Source organism: Gekko japonicus, unplaced genomic scaffold (genome assembly GCF_001447785.1).
Source record: "Gekko japonicus isolate JY-2015 unplaced genomic scaffold, Gekko_japonicus_V1.1 scaffold2463, whole genome shotgun sequence".
NCBI classification, from domain to species: domain Eukaryota; kingdom Metazoa; phylum Chordata; class Lepidosauria; order Squamata; family Gekkonidae; genus Gekko; species Gekko japonicus.
This window is the reverse complement of record NW_015173750.1, coordinates 163,853-180,096: the sequence shown is the minus strand read 5'-3', so window position 1 is coordinate 180,096 and position 16,244 is coordinate 163,853. Positions and strand designations below refer to the sequence as shown.

The 16,244-nt window shown below is 46.1% G+C and overlaps 1 protein-coding gene across 1 annotated transcript in view; it reads right to left on the bottom strand.

Annotated features, from left to right (window-relative positions):
* The window catches only part of LOC107120714, a gene marked incomplete at its 3' end in the record, with an annotated part of 125,568 nt that overhangs the window by 83,115 nt on the left and 26,209 nt on the right, over positions 1-16,244 (bottom strand). The gene's annotated exons all lie outside the window — the stretch shown is intronic.

Genomic DNA, 16,244 nt, shown 5'->3' with positions numbered 1-16,244 from the left:
AAAAATATCTCTAAAATGTATAAGGTATTGTTAAAATGGTATACAGAAGATGAAAAAGTTAAAGAACAAATGATAAAATGGGCTATAAATATGAATAAGGAAGTGTCTATGGAAACTTGGGAGTATTTGTGGAAGAATTCTATTAAGATATCGCCTTGTACCAATGTAAGAGAGAATGGTTATAAAATGATGTATAGGTGGTACATGACGCCTCAGAAAATTGCAAATATGAACCAAAATATGTCAAATAAGTGTTGGAAGTGTAAGAGTCATGAGGGCTCATTTTACCATATGTGGTGGACTTGTGAGAAAGCTGTAGACTTTTGGACAAAAGTCCACAATGAAATGCAAAAAATTTTGAAATGTTCTTTTAAGAAAGCTCCAGAAATTCTGCTTTTGGGACTTAAAATGGAAGAAGTTAATACGACTAAAAAGACATTACTCTGGTACCTGATAGTAACAGCAAGAATGATTTATGCCCAATTTTGGAAGACAGAGAAGGTACCAGAGATCGATGAATGGATACAAAAAGTTCTGTTCATGGCACAAATGGACAAAATTACAAAAAAATTGAACAATAAAGAAGATGATGTGTTCTTTGAGGAATGGAGTGACTTTAAAATTTATCTGGAAAAGAACTGGGATGTGAAACAAAACTTAATATGTTTAGATCAATATTAAGACAAATGATGTTATCTGGAGATTGTAATTGTTATGATATAAAAAATGATATAACTAAATGATGTATAAAATGGGTGGGAGGAAGCATTGCGGGAAGCCACAGAAGGGAGGGGAGGAAAGGGGAAGAGGGTAAACAATGGAAAACGTGAAAATGTTTAAATTTTAAATGGTGAATTTCCTATGAAAATAAAAAATTTTGTTTACCAAAAAAAAAAAGATAGGGACAGATTCTGAGTGACACACCAGGGCGCCAACCAATTCCGGAGCGTGTGGAATGTTCTAGAGAAGTGTCACCACCATTCGGTTTTTATATATAAGGGAGATTATCACTAAAAACATTATAGTGCATTCATTATTGCCAACATTATTTATACTTAAAGGGGAAAAATCTTGAAAAAGCTGTATATATCTACAGTATAAGACCTTTCCCCCTAGTGCTCCCTAAAATCTCCTAATGTTTATACTTCCAAGATGTACATAATAGGTAAAATAAAAATATTTTAAAAATATTTACAATTCACTACGTCAGCATTGGAAGGCTCCAGCAGCAACACATAATTTTGCGCCTGTATTCGAGATTCCAGTACAAAAAGTATGTCTGGCATCCAGTACGGGGCATACACTAACTTGATTCGGCTCTTGCCTTGAAACTGAGAGAGACAGCAGGCTAAGCCAGAGGGAGATATTAATTCACTTGTCACGGACATGTTGTGTAAGACAATATTTGCAGTAAGGGCCACGCGTGGCATCTTTACCACCTAATAGTGAGGCTGATGTTAGGGGGCATCTCTTCAACTCCCTCCCACAATGGGGGTGTGGCGGGGCCCCTGGGAGGCCAGCCAGGTGATGGAAGAGTGCCTCCCCGGCCAGACCCCTCCCCCATTCTCCAGGGCCCCGGGAGCCGTGTCAGCACCATCCTGGGCATGCCCAAGGTCCCCTGTCAAGTACTCCAGAGCTGTGAGGAAAGCAGAGAGGGGAAGTGGGAGGAGAGGAGTTCCTCTCTGACTCAGGTATACGCATGTATCTGATGCACCCTGACCTGCAAAGTGAGTGTTCTAAAATGCCACCCCTCACACTTTGAGCGCAGGGCCTATGAGCTTCCGTGGAACACCTTCACAGCACATGCTCTCATACTGGTGGGAGGCCTCCCAGATACATCCTAACCCCAAAGCTCTGTGACAACTGGATGCACCCCAAGGAGTCTGGAGTTCCAGACTATTATGCCCTTCTGTGCACTGCATCCCAAGTGTATGAAGGATGCAGTGGTGTTACACTGGTAATGCCAGTGCTCATGGGAAGGGGAACTCCTTAAGGCTGTGAACAGCTTCTGTGCATGCAGTAACCCTCTGGACTATGGTGACTAAAACAGTATCCATACATGGCAGTATCACGGGAAACAGAAGAACGATCCCTCCTTCTTAACCAATGGTTTAATTGCTGTTTTTATGTTTTGTGTGACCTGGATAGCCCAGGGTAGCAGATCTCAGAGGCTAAGCAGGGTCAGCCCTGGCTAGTATTTGGATGTGAGGCCACCCAGGAAGTCTAGGGTCATGACACAGAGGCAGGCAATGGCAAACCACCACTGAACATCATCTGCCTTGAAAACCCCACAGGGTTGCCATAAGTCAGTTGTGACTTGATGGCACTTTCCACCCCACATGTATATTAACTCTGTTTTTTAATTGTTTTAATGATGTGCGTTGGGGGGGGACAATTTTAATGGTTTTAAAATGTGATTTTGTCATGTATCATGAACCTCCATATCCAGAGGCAGTCAACCTCTGAACCCCAGTGCCCAGAGGCAACGTCAGGGGAAGGCCTCCACCTCTATTTCCTGTTGCTGGCTGTCCAGAGGAACTGGCTGGCCACTGTGTGAGACAGGAGGCTGGTCACTGGGGTTGTTCGTATGTTTTAAATTTAAATTCTGTCCTTGGAAGGGCAGAAAGGTGGAATACAAATTTTGTAAATAAATAAATACACACAAAATGAAACAGCATGCACTCAGTGCATAAAAGGTAAAGGTTTCCCTTGCTCGAAAGCTAGTTGAATCCAACTCTAGGGGGTGATGCTCATCTCCGTTTCCAAGCCAAAGAACCAGCGCTGCCCGAAGACTTTTCCGCAGTCATGGGGCTGGCATGACTAAACACCGAGGCGCAAGGAATGCTGTTACCTTCCCACCAAAGCAGTACCTATTTATCTACTTGCAATTTCTTGCTTTCGAACAGCTAGGTTGGCAGGAGCTGGGGCCAGAGACGGGAGCTCACTCCATCACGCAGCACTAGGGTCTCGAACTGCTGAACTACAGACCTTCTGGTCTGCAGATCAGCGTCTTAACCTCTAAGCCACCGCAGCCCTACTGTGGGCATAAGTTAAAGGTTTCCCTTGCTCGAAAGCCAATCCGACTCTAGGGTTGCGGTGCTCATCTCCGTTTCCAAGCCAAAGAACCAGCACTGTCCGAAGACATTTCCGTGGTCATGTGGCTGGCATGACTAAACACCAAGGTCTGAAAATATGGAAAAAGTGGCAACCCACTTGGTTGAGTAAACCTTCCGAATGGGCACCATTAGAAAGTTTATACGAGGGAGGCGATGACCCCTACTGGTGGAAAGCTCTGAAAGAAAAGGGACTATTTAGAATAAGAGACATGTACGGAGAAGGTGGCCAATTAAAACCCTTACAAACAATAACAGAGACGATAGGGAAACAGTACTGGTTGAAGTTGATGGGACTATATGATGTGATTAAAAAAACCCAGCAAAAGAGGGTGGGAGATTCGGAAGAAATTCTGGCTGACCCATATATTTCCACTTGGTCACAAACTATAGTGCAGAAAATCAAAACTATGGGAATCGATTTGGCTTCTTTGTATAATGGTGGTGAAACAGCTATTGTGCAGGTGATGAGGAGGAGGATTTGGGATATGGAAGCCCAAACAATTAATGCCGGGAGCTATGGAGTCTGCTCCCCCCGCTCCCTTGACCTTCCCCCCTCCCGAGCGTCTATGGCTCAGTACATCTCTAATCTAACAATCCCACTTTATCAGCGGATTTTTATGTTAGCGAGATTCAATCTTTTCCCTTCCGCTGTGGTCTTAGGCAGATATGGGGGTATCCCCTATAGGGACAGAACCTGCAATTGCCTCTATAGTGAACCTTATTCAGTTGCTCATATTCTTCTACGCTGTACACAATATTTTACTATGCGTAGCCATCTGATTAGCCCCCATTTACCTACCACAAGGAATCCAACTGACAAAGATCTTAAAATTTTATTGTCTGATAAGTTCTCAGCACTTACTTTGTCTGTTGCCGAATTCTTAGCCTATGTCTGGAAGCTTAGGGTAAGGGCGTACAGGTCTTAATCCCCCTGTGTTCTTTAGAATTGTTATATTTTTAACTGAGTATGTTATTTATGAGAAGCTTCTAAATGATCTTTTGTTGGGGCAGCTCGGTGTAATTTGCCATGACCTATTAATTTGTTTATTTATTTTTCTAACTGTTTCACTGCCCTTCTTGTTGCTGTGTTATGCCAATAAATGTTTATGTATGTAATAAAAAAAAAAAAGACTAAACACCAAGGTGCACGGAACCCTGTTACCTTCCCACCAATTTCTTGCTTTCGAATTGCTAGGTTGGCAGGAGCTGGAACCAGAGACGGGAGCTCACTCCGTCATGCGGCATACTCGGGTCTCGAACTACTGACCTTCCAGCCTGCAGATTAGCATCTTAACCACTTGAGCCACCGCAGCTCCTACTGAGGGCATAAAGGTAAAGGTTCCCTTGCTCGAAAGCCAGTCAAATCCGACTCTAGGGTTGCAGTGCTCATCTCCGTTTCAAAGCCGAAGAGCGAGAGCTGACTGAAGACATTTCTGTGGTCATGTGGCCGGCATGACTAAACACCAAGGCGCATGGAATGCTGTTACCTTCCCACTGAAGTGGTACCTATTTTTTTGTTGTTGTTCAGTCGCACAGTCGAGTCCAACTCTTCGCGACCCCATGGACCAGATCATGCCAGGCCCTCCTGTCTTCCATCGTCCTCTGAAGTTTGCTCAATTTCATGTTCGTTGCATCTATGACACTGTCTAGCCATCTCATCCTATGCTGTCCCCGTCTTCTTTGACCTTCAATCTTTCCCAGCATCAGGGTCTTCTCCAGTGAGTGCTCCCTTCCCATTTGGTGGCCAAAGTATTTGAGCATCCCCTGGGCATGGATTGTTCTCCCTCTGCTCAGTCATCGACATCAACAGTCTCGGAGTTCCGTACTGATATCAATGCAGGTTGACATCGACAGATTCCTCCAAACACTCAACGTCATCCTCCCCGTCTGTTTGCCAAAGATCGGCCTTTCGATATCGATGATCAAGCTGATAGGGGCCGCTCACGGAGACGAGATACTACGCTGTCTCCAAGACGTTCCTGCTCTAGGAGTAGATCCCCACAAGTCTTCCTACCCCCACCACCTCCTGCCCTCTCCTGGGATCATCGTCAACTGCGTTATCTCTATGGAGCTTATCCACCCGCATCTGTGCCATGGTTGACTCCAGATGACCAACCTATATCTCCATCTGAAAACTTAACTTCCTACGGAGACCTCTTTAAAAGAATGGCCCACTCCCTTGACCTTTCCATCGTACAACCACAGCCACAGGTTACAGATGCTGTTTTCAATGTGGTGCAACTAGATACATCGACGGCTATAGCACTACCCATGTCCACAGTCCTGTTACAGGCAGCTAAAGCACCATGGGATAAACCATCATTGACTCCAGTGTCCACACGCTGCATGGACCATATGTATAGAGTCCAAGAAAAAGGAGCGGAATTCTTATCTGCTCATCCTCAACCAAATTCAATGGTAGTTACTTCCTCATCCAAGTCAAAGAGAACCCTTTCTGCCCCTTCAGACAGGGAGAGCAAAAAGCTAGAGGCATTCGGACGACGTTTCTACTCTACTGGAGCACTAGGGGTGAAGACCACCAACTACTTAGTGTGTATGAGTAGATACCAATACACTTTGTGGGAGAGGCTCTCCGAGCTCTTGGCAAACCTTCCAGAAGATAAGCGTCAGGCAGCCAGCATCATCCAAAAGGAGGGCATGGTGCTGGCAAAACAACAAATTAATACCTCTAAACATGCCCTAGACACCTGCTCGAGGACAATGGCTTCAGCCATAGCTCTCCGAAGACATTCCTGGCTACGTAACACCAATCTACAGCCAGATACAAGAACATACGTAGAGGACCTCCCCTTCGATGGCCTTGGTCTTTTTAATACTACAACAGACACCATATTACAAGACATGGACAAAAGCATAAAAGCCTCTTGAGCTCTGGGCGTTTCTTCATCCACGAGGCAACAATACCGGCCTCGTCCCTGGTCTAGACCCTGGCAAAAACGTACCCCAAACCGTCAGTCTCCTGAGTGGCAATGGAGGTCACGTACATCCTCTGGAGGCCAGAAGCCCACATTTCAGAAACCTAGATTTGGATTGGGACAACAATCCTCCCGCAGTAAGCAGGCAAAGTGCGCCAAACAGGGTTTTGACTTGCATGTCTTCCAGTCACATTCCAGCCGTCTAACCCCCTTCCTCCAAACTTGGCACCTCATCACCATAGGCGAATGGGTGCTGTCCATCTTGACCCAGGGTTACCGCATAGAATTTATTCAGAACCCCATTACTCCTGTCTTCATCTCCACACCCCCTTCTCCAGCCCTTCTGGAAGAAGTGTCCATCCTTCTGCACAAGGGAGCCATCGAGCCGGTGCCACTTCAACTACAGGGCAGGGGATTCTATTCCCGTTATTTCACCGTTCCAAAGCGGGATGGAGACATTCGACCAATCTTAGATCTACGGGCACTAAACTGCTTTGTGAGCTACCACCTCTTCCGCATGGTGTCCTTGCAACAGATTCTGCCACTTCTCCAAAAGAACATCTGGATGGCCACCCTCGACTTCCAGGACGCATACTTCCACCTCACCATCCACCCGTCCCACCGCCAATACCTACGCTTTGCAATCGGTCAACATCACTACCAATATGCAGCTCTGCCATTCGGCCTTTCAAGTGCACCAAGAGTCTTCACAAAGACAATGGTGGTGGTCGCGGCCTTCCTTCGTCTCAAGGGTATCTCCATGTACCCATACATCGACAATTGGCTCTTGGTTGCGACTTCCAGGGACACCCTAGTCTCAAACATCAACAAGACGCTAACCCTCCTGGGAAACTTGGGTCTGCAAGTAAATCTGGAGAAGTCTCAACTTCACCCGGTCCAGAAAATACACTACATTGGTGCGCTACTGGACTCCACAAATTGCACAGCCTACCTGCCACAAAACAGAGCTGCCGACATTGTCAATCTAGCCACTGTGATGCGTACTCGGCCTTCAGTGATGGCTTTCCTTATGGCCGCTACTACATCAGTCCTGGTTTTTGCCAAGTTGAGAATGCGCTACCTGCAACTCTGGTTTATCTGCAATTTCAATCCAGAGCGAGACACACACTTGACCCACCTATCCCTGCCTGTCAAAAAATGGGACTCTTTACTTTGGTGGACCGCCCCTTCCAACCTTTTCCAGGGAGCACCCTTCCATCCTCCATCACCCCAAATTACCCTGACTACAGATGCCTCTCTCTCGGGCTGGGGCGCCCACATGATGGGACTTTGTGTCGGAGGCAGATGGGACACACAGAAACAGAACCGGCACATCAATTTTCTGGAACTGCTTGCAATACGGTTCGCTATCACCAGTTTCCTGCCCCTGATCAAGGGGAAGTGTGTCACGGTCCTCACGGACAATACTACTGCCCTCAGCTATGGAAACAAGCAAGGGGGCACTGTCTCTCAACGCCTCTGCGACCTCGCCCTTCGGTTATGGGACTTCTTCATCGCCCACAACGTTTTCGTAGTAGCCACGCACATCCCGGGGCACTTACCTTCTTCCACTCTTCCGCAAGTGTGGGTTCCCCCAGATAGATGTTTTCGCCACCAGGGTGAACAAAAAGTGTCATCTGTTCTGCAGCCGAGGTGGCAGGGACCTGCAGTCTTTAGGGGATGGTCTCCTCTACCCGTGGTCCAGAGAATTTCTCTTCCTCTTCCCTCCACTGCCTCTACTTCTGAGAGTGGTCCACAAAATCATCAGCAACAGAGTGGACTGCATCCTCATAACCTCGTGGTGGCAGAGGCAACCATGGTTCTCAACCATCCTCGATCTGTCAGCGGGGGTCTACCACCAATTACCTCCAGTACAAGACCTTCTGTTCCTAACTGAGTCCCCTCTCTTATACCACGACATGCCATGAATGAAGTTGACAGCCTGGAGAGTGGCCTCAACGGCTTTTCCTCCCGCATAGCAAATGTCTTGCTAAACTCCAGAAAGTCCACTACACAAAAAATCTTTACAAGTGGCTAAAGTTTTGTTCCTCCTTGGGTAAGAATGCCCCTCAAGCCACCTCTGCGGGTCTCGAGAAGATTTTCAAATTCCTCTTGTCTCTCGCTGACTCGGGACTGTCACATTCCTCTTTAAAGGTTTATTTGGCCTACCATGTTCAAGTTGAGGGATGCACACTGTTCTCGCATTCTCTTTCTAAACGTTTTTTGAAGGGACTGTTACACTTTTACCCTCCCATCAAAAGTCCTGTCGTCCCCTGGGACCTTCCCTTGGTCCTTCGCCAACTCACCAGGAAACCTTTTGAGCCGCTCGCAACTTGCGACATGAAATTCCTGTCCTGGAAAACAGCCTTTCTGGTGGCTGTCACTTCAGCGAGGCGAGTTTGAGAAATACTGGCTTTCAGACATGACATTCCTTACTTGTCATTTTTGCCAGACGGCATCCGCCTTGTACCTGACATCTCGTTCTTGCCAAAGGTAGTTTCAGAATTTCACCTACAGGCAGAGGTCTTCCTCCCGAATTTTTTCCCTGCTCCAACATCCCCAGAGGAAAGGCTGTTATACACTTTGGACACAAAACGTGCACTTCTGTTCTACCTAAACAGAACCCGCCCAACTAGACGTGACTGTCAACTGTTCGTTTCCTATGCACCAGCAAGGCTGGGAACATGCATCATGGCTCAATGTTTGTCAAGGTGGATTGTCGGTCTCATCCGCCTCTGCTATCTTATTGCTAAGCAGCCATTGCCTGGCCCTATCAGGGCTCATTCAACCCGAGCTGTTGCAGCCTCAACTGCCTTCCTCCAGGGAGTTCCCTTAATGGACATTTGCAGAGCAGCTATGTGGGCTACGCCAAATACGTTCATAAGGCACTATGCCCTAGATGTCCGAAAGAACTCTCGTACCAATATGGGACGTCACATCTTATCCTCGGCTTCGCAGTAATGACCTGCCAGCACCCTCCTCCAGGTAGGCCACTGCTCACTAATCTCCCATGGGTGTGAAGCACAGAGACCACTTCAAAGATAAACAGATTGCTTACCTGTAACTGGTGATCTTCGAGTGGTCATCTGTGTATTCACACCACCCACCCTCCTTCCCCGCTGCTGTCAGCTTCTACATTTTTCATAAGGGTTGATTGACGGTAGTTTGAAGGAACTGGCGGGATGTCCGCGCCCACCCCTCTGGGCACGTGTGGTGGGGGTTCCTGTGCATGCCTGAGGTCTGGGCGCGAAAATCCGTTAGAACTTGCTACAATGCTGATCGATCCAGCGCAGGCGCACTGTATCCCATGGATGTGAATGCACAGATGACCACTCGAAGATCACCAGTTACAGGTAAGCAACTTGTTTTTATGTTGTTCCAAGCACCGATAAAACTCCTTTTTTCGCACTTTTATCTATGTTACTTATATAGACTGCCTTTCTGCCCAGTGGGGACCCAAAGCGTGTGTGTCCTTCTTTCCTCCCCTCCATTTTATCTTCACAACAACCCTGTGTGGATGGAGAAGAAAGAGAGGTGGGGGGGGGGGGCAAAGGCCAAACTGAGGTAAGACGAAAAACTTCCCCCTCAAAACTAAATAAAATCTTTTTTCCCCGTTTTTAAAAGAAAAAATGAAGAAGGAAAGGTGAAAAACTAAGGAAAAATTGAAGAGAAATCCGAAGAGCCTCTCAGGAAAATAGCTACCAATCTGCCCGACGAAGGAAAGGTGCTTCCAGAGCGGTGGAAAGAAAGGAACTGGCGGGATGTCCGTGCCCACCCCTCTGGGCATGCGTGGTGGGGGTTCCTGCGCATGCCTGAGGTCTGGGTGCGAAAATCCGTTAGAGCTTGCTACAATGCTGATCAATCCAGTGCAGGCGCACTATATCCCATGGGTGTGAAGCACAGAGATCACATAGAAGATTCTACTTTTTAAAGAGTGATGTCAAAAATCCAAAAGACACAAGATGAAATTAAACATTTCAAAATGCTGGTTTTATCACGAAGAAGCTGTGAGGAGAAAGAAAAATGTGCTTTCTGTTCTTTGCGACAGAATTCCATCAGCTTCCTTGAGCCGAAAACTCCTGGAGCCTGAATCTCCAGCGGGGGGCATGGCTCTCTGGCACAAGCAACTACAGAACGCCCTGCCCGGAAGCCCTGAAATTGCCCCGTCACCCGCTTGCCGGTCCCGGAGGAGCCATCCATCATCCCCTATTTATGAACACGGGTGTTTCTGTGGGCCACACCTCCTTCCCCATCTCCATGAGGCTGCTGGTGAAGGCCCCTCAGGATGATTGATGACTCTCTAGGAAGAGAAGTGTGTGACACTTGATTTCTCTCGCTGATAGGGTTCTGTGCCTCTGAACACCTTCCAGTTAATCTTTTCAACAGACTGGAAAAGAGAGAGAGCGCTACCCTAAGAGCTCTGAAAAGCACAATTGTTAGAAATGATTAATGGAATAATGACATGACTTTTTTTGGGGGGGGGGAAGCCCTGCCGGGAGAACAGAAAGAATTCATAACCAGTTTTGCCTTTAACCCAACTGCCTTATATCTGCGCTGCACCAGGACTTAACTGCACACAAAGCTGATGTGGGTTTATAAGTAAGTTGTTTCTGTTTAAAGGAAATACAAACGAACAACCGCGATAACAGAGAAGAAGCATTTCACACCATCCGACCATTCGCCACGCCAGGACTGAGCCACTCATAAGTCATCCGGGCTGAATCCAGCCACAGCTGGGGGCCCACAGCAGAGGCAGCAAACCAGACTTTTTGCAGGGCTTGCAAAAAGTGGGTGGTTTTCCAGTGCCTGGCCCAGATTAGTACAGGCATCTGCAGGGTTGCACTCAGCTTGCTGGACTGCAAATCTGAAGTAATCCCGAAGTGCAAGTGGATCTAATTCCTTACGGCAGAAAATCTCATTACAAAGAGATGTGCAGAGATTGCACGTGCCTTATTTTCCCATTGGAGGGACTGGGGATGGGGGCTTGTTATTTTATTCTAGTCTCTACTGCTTTTTTTCCCAGGCATGTGTTTCATTTCCATGCCCTGTTATATCTTCACTGCTCATCAAATAACTTTTGCTTTTGCCACCAAACTCACACTTACCCTGTGCATTTGTTCTGTAAAGAATGCAACAGCCAGTGTAAAGGTAAAGGTTCCCTTGCTCGAAAGCCAGTCGAATCCGACTCTAGGGTTGCGGTGCTCATCTCCGTTTCAAAGCCGAAGAGCCAGCGCTGTCCGAAGACGTTTCCGTGGTCATGTGGCCGGCATGACTAGACACCAAGGCGCACGGAACGCTGTTACCTTCCCACCGAAGTGGTACCTATTTATCTACTTGCAATTTCTTGCTTTCGAACTGCTAGGTTGGCAGGAGCTGGAACTAGAGACAAGAGCTCACCCCGTCTTGCGGCACCCGGGTCTTGAACCGCTGAACTACTGACCTTCCACAGCCTGCAGTTCAGTGTCTTAACCACTTGATCCACCGCAGCTCCTAACAGCCAGTGTACACACAATAAATCTGTTATTTTATTTGATTTGCAGCTTTCCCCCCTTTAAAACTGATAACAGTGATACTGCAGGCCTGTCTTTGGGACTGGAGTTGTACACATGGAACTAAGCAGGTACTTTCTACCATTAGCTTTATTAGTGTTTGGAGAAGATAGGAGGTGAATACAATTTCCCCTCTTCCCAGAAGCATAAATTTCTACCTGGAGAGGGGCCTATACCTTTTGGTTTGTTTAACAATTACATCTACACTACTATTTCTCATTTGCTTTAAACATTACATTCCATAAATATGCCAAACAGTACATTTTAATATGTTAAGTTTAAGAGGATGCATTTTATGTTGTTAAAACAGCAAAATAAGTTAAGGTTTGATATAAAAGTAAGCACTGCATATATTTCAATTTTTACTAAATAGTATTTTCTCTGAAAAAAAATGGAGGGGGAAAAAGCTTCAAGATTTCTGGAAATTTTACATCTGTACCATGTATACAGGTGTACATTACATTACTCATGTGGAAATCACGGCGCATAGAGGACAAGCATCAATGAGTGTGGTAAGACAAGAGAGTAAGCCCTACATACACGTTTCCTAAACTTTTAGTTTCAACTACACACACTCACACACTTTCTATTTATATCTCTCTCTCTCTCTCTCTCTCTCTCTCTCTCTCTCTCTCTCTCTCTCAAAAAAAAGAAAAAGCTTCAAGATTTCTGGAAATTTTACATCTGTACCATGTATACAAGTGTGCATGACATTACTCATGTTGAAATCACGGTGCACAGAGGAGAAGCATCAATGAGTGTGGTAAGACAAGAAAGTAAGCCCCACATGCACGTTTCCTAAACTTTTAGTTTCATCTCTCTCAAAAAAAGAAAAGAAAAGAAAAACCTTCAAGATTTCTGGAAATTTTACATCTGTACCATGTATACAGGTATACATGACATTACTCATGTTGAAATCAAGGCACATAGAGAACTGAAATCAAGGCACATAGAGAACAAGCATCAATGAGTGTGGTAAGACAAGAAAGTAAGCCCCACATACACGTTTCCTAAACTTTTAGTTTCATATCTCTCTCTCTCTCTCTCTCTCTCTCTCTCTCTCTCTCTAAAGAAAAAAAGCTTCTAGATTTCTGGAAATGTTGACTTCCAGTTTATGGTGACACACAGGCAGACGCATCTTCCAGACGTTCCGGGGATGCAATCTGCACACCAGCGTGCAGGAGGGGGTCCGACAGGTCGTGAACCCCCCCGAGCCTTGGCAAAAGGCTCCTAGCCAGGGTGCTTTTGAGGGGTGACCTCTTCGCTGGCACGATGCCTGAGAATTGAGGCGCTCCTCCGCCCCAAAGGTCCTGCCGCTGAGTTCTGCATGGACGTAGCGTCGCTGACCGGGTCCAGCGTTGGAGATCGGGCGAAAAAACTGATGCCGAGTGGGGCCAGGTGGCCGGTAACAAACTGTGAGTCGGGTTGAAGCGAGCATGAAGAATTAAAAATAAAGCTGCCCCCCTAAATAAATGACGGAAAGCGAGCGGGTGAGGGGCCCCTCCCAAACGCAGAGACGAAACATAGAAATAAAGAGGGGGGAGCGGAACAATAAGCATATAAATCTGTTTTAAGAGACTTACCAGAGCACAGAAAAGCGTTTGGACGAATATCAGAAACTTTAGCAACTTTTAGAAAAGTAAATAAATCCAAAAAGATGGCGGGGAAGAAACCGGATAAGGACAAACTGTTGAAAGTGAAACTAGTGGGCAGTCCTCGAACGGAAGAGACCACTGAGCTTCCCAAAATGCTGGCAGATTCCTTGCACCCTCTGCTGGATGAGATGATTAATATCAAGCAACAATTATCAACAATTGGACAGAGCTTGGCTTCACAGCAGTTACAATTGACTCAACCTTTAAAAGCAACGGAGCAAATGACGGAGAAGGTGAAGGAAATGGACGCCAATACTAAAAAAGTTAAGAAAAAGGTGCAAAAGCTGGAAATGAAACAAGCTATGGAAGAGTCACAACTTCTACAGCTGGTAATGGAGAAAGCAAACTTGGTCCTACGATTCCAAGGGGTCCCGGAAATTAAAGGAGAGAATCTGAAGCAACAGCTGAGTGAAGCAATAGCCCCAATGACAGATTTGACAGCAGAATATCTTTACAGCGAGATGGATGTGGTCTACAGGTCCTATTCCTCATACATCAAGAAAAATAATGTGCGCCTTGGTGTTTAGTCATGCCGGCCACATGACCATGGAAATGTCTTCGGACAGCGCTGGCTCTTCGGCTTTGAAACGGAGATGAGCACCGCAACCCTAGAGTCGGATTCGACTGGCTTTCGAGCAAGGGAATCTTTACTTTTTACAGATGGCTAATTCCAGAAGGAGTCATTTTCAAACTCCACGACAAAAAAGAAAAGATTGACTCTGTTCTTAAAGCATGTGATTTTCTGCGAACACAGCTGGGGGAACCAGCTGAGGACAAGAAGGAAGAAGAAGAAAGCAAATCTGATGGCGAGTTAGGCTCTGTGTCTTCTAACGAGGACTCTGTCTGACAAGGGGGCTGCTGCCCCCAAAAGTCCATATAAATTGAGGATAAGAAAATATAAGAACAAATAATGGCTGAAGGACTCTGATTTGTGCCTGAAAATTTTGAAAATAACTTTGGGATGCTCTGGGGTTTTCTTTAAACAGTTAAATGGTGGCTAAAAGATAATTCATCTAGCATTACCCACTATGTTCATTGTATTATTAGCATTCTAGAATAACATTGAGATAAGATGATGTATTGATCTCCTACTCTTGGGTTTTTAGTTATTAGTGGGTCTTTTTTCTTTCGCCTTAGATGTAGTTTCCCTTCCCTATATCTTCAGTTATAGTCTGTAGTTTGTGAAAAAACCAATAAAAAACTCCCCTCAGGGGGATTTAATAAAAAAGATTTCTGGAAATTTTACATCTGTACCTTGTACACATGGCATTGGCGGTGATGGAAAGTCCAAGAGACAGCCAACTCATGGCAACCCCATAGCATTTTCAAGGCAAGACACACACACACACACACACACACACACACACAGTTTGCCATTGTCTGCCTCTGAGCAGCAATCCTGGACTTCTCTGGTGGTCTCCCATCCAAGTGATGAGCAGGGTTGGCCCAGCTTAGCTTTTGAGTAGGAATGGGCACAGACCTAATTTTGTGACGGACTGGGGCCTGGTCTGTGATCTGTTTACCCAGTCCGTGCATTTGTGATTTTGATGGACTGCCAACGGACCATGTTTTTTTAAGGCAATCTGTTTGGTCCGGTCTGTGGGCCAGACATCCTGGCACCCAGGGAACCCTTTCAAGCTCTGCTGCCACTGCAGTGGCTTCGTGCCACCGCAGCCTGGAAATGGGTTTAGAAGCGTGTGCACATAGGATCCCTCATTATATGGAACGTTTGAAAATGCAGTGTTCACGATCACAAAGAGAGAGTCTATACATATAGGTTGTGCCCACAAGCTGGTGACAGCACACAGGAAGAGGAAGTGCCAGTGTGCACTCACCTCTACATTTGCATGCATGTGGCATCACATTCAGGGGACTAGTCACCCAATATGTTGAACTGTTATGCTGGCCAAAGATAAAAGGTGATTTTAAGGAATAACTGCATGGATTATAGGCTTTGTGTCCTTGTAACTTGAGTTGTCAGATGCCTTGAGTCTGAGGAGGTAAATTGTAATTATAAGTGTTTTAAAAGAATAAAAAAAATATATAGTCTAAAACACAAATATGCCATCCATTTCCATCATTATTTATTTGTCGTATGGCAGAATTATACACAGGAAGCATATAATCATATAAAATACATAACCCAAATTGATACAACAGGTATACAGACAGATTGGACAATCCCTGACTGCATACATGTATGAGACTATTCATTCCTTAGATTGAAATTTTGAGATTGCAGGATTTGTGCAGATCTTATTGTGGGATGTTGGGACCTTAATCTGGATAACCCCATGTCAGACATGTCTCTCTTTTCAATGATCTTTCTATATTCATGAAGAAGAGTATCTTGCCTTCGGCGATGCAGGGGAGAGATCTGGCACAATGTGCGTAGCCAACAGGCCTCCTTGTGGCACCCCGAATAATGCTAAAGAGAATTTCTGGCTGCCAGACAATCATAGGATCTCCTGGCTACACTACACACACGGAAACCATTCCCCATGCTCTTCAAAGACACCACCATTGCTTCTATGTCTTGCTGACATTACCTTTGAGATTCAATGAATTATAACAAGATGGCATTTCTTTCTCAAACACTATATTAAGTTGTTCCAGCCAGGCACAGCTGGAACTCAACCAAGACCCCCCTTGCTTCCCCGTCATCCCCTATCCAGCCTCCAAGGTCTACCCCAGTCAGTCCCCTACCTCGAACAGAGCAGCCTAGCAGACAAAGATAGCAACAGCCCTGGAGTCCGAGAGGTGACCAGTGGGACAGCCAGAGACAGAACACAGAATCGCGCCAACCCCAGAGCTGACGTGAGAGGCGGGCCACGGAGATCGAGACCCCGGGTCCACAAGAGCCGCAGAGGCACATATTGGTCACCAGGGCAGGAGCCAGAGATGACGGGGTGTCCCGGGGACAGGCTAAACCAGGCCCCCAGCCAAGAAGAGGGCAGTGACGCGGCCTTTCTCTCCACACCTTCACCA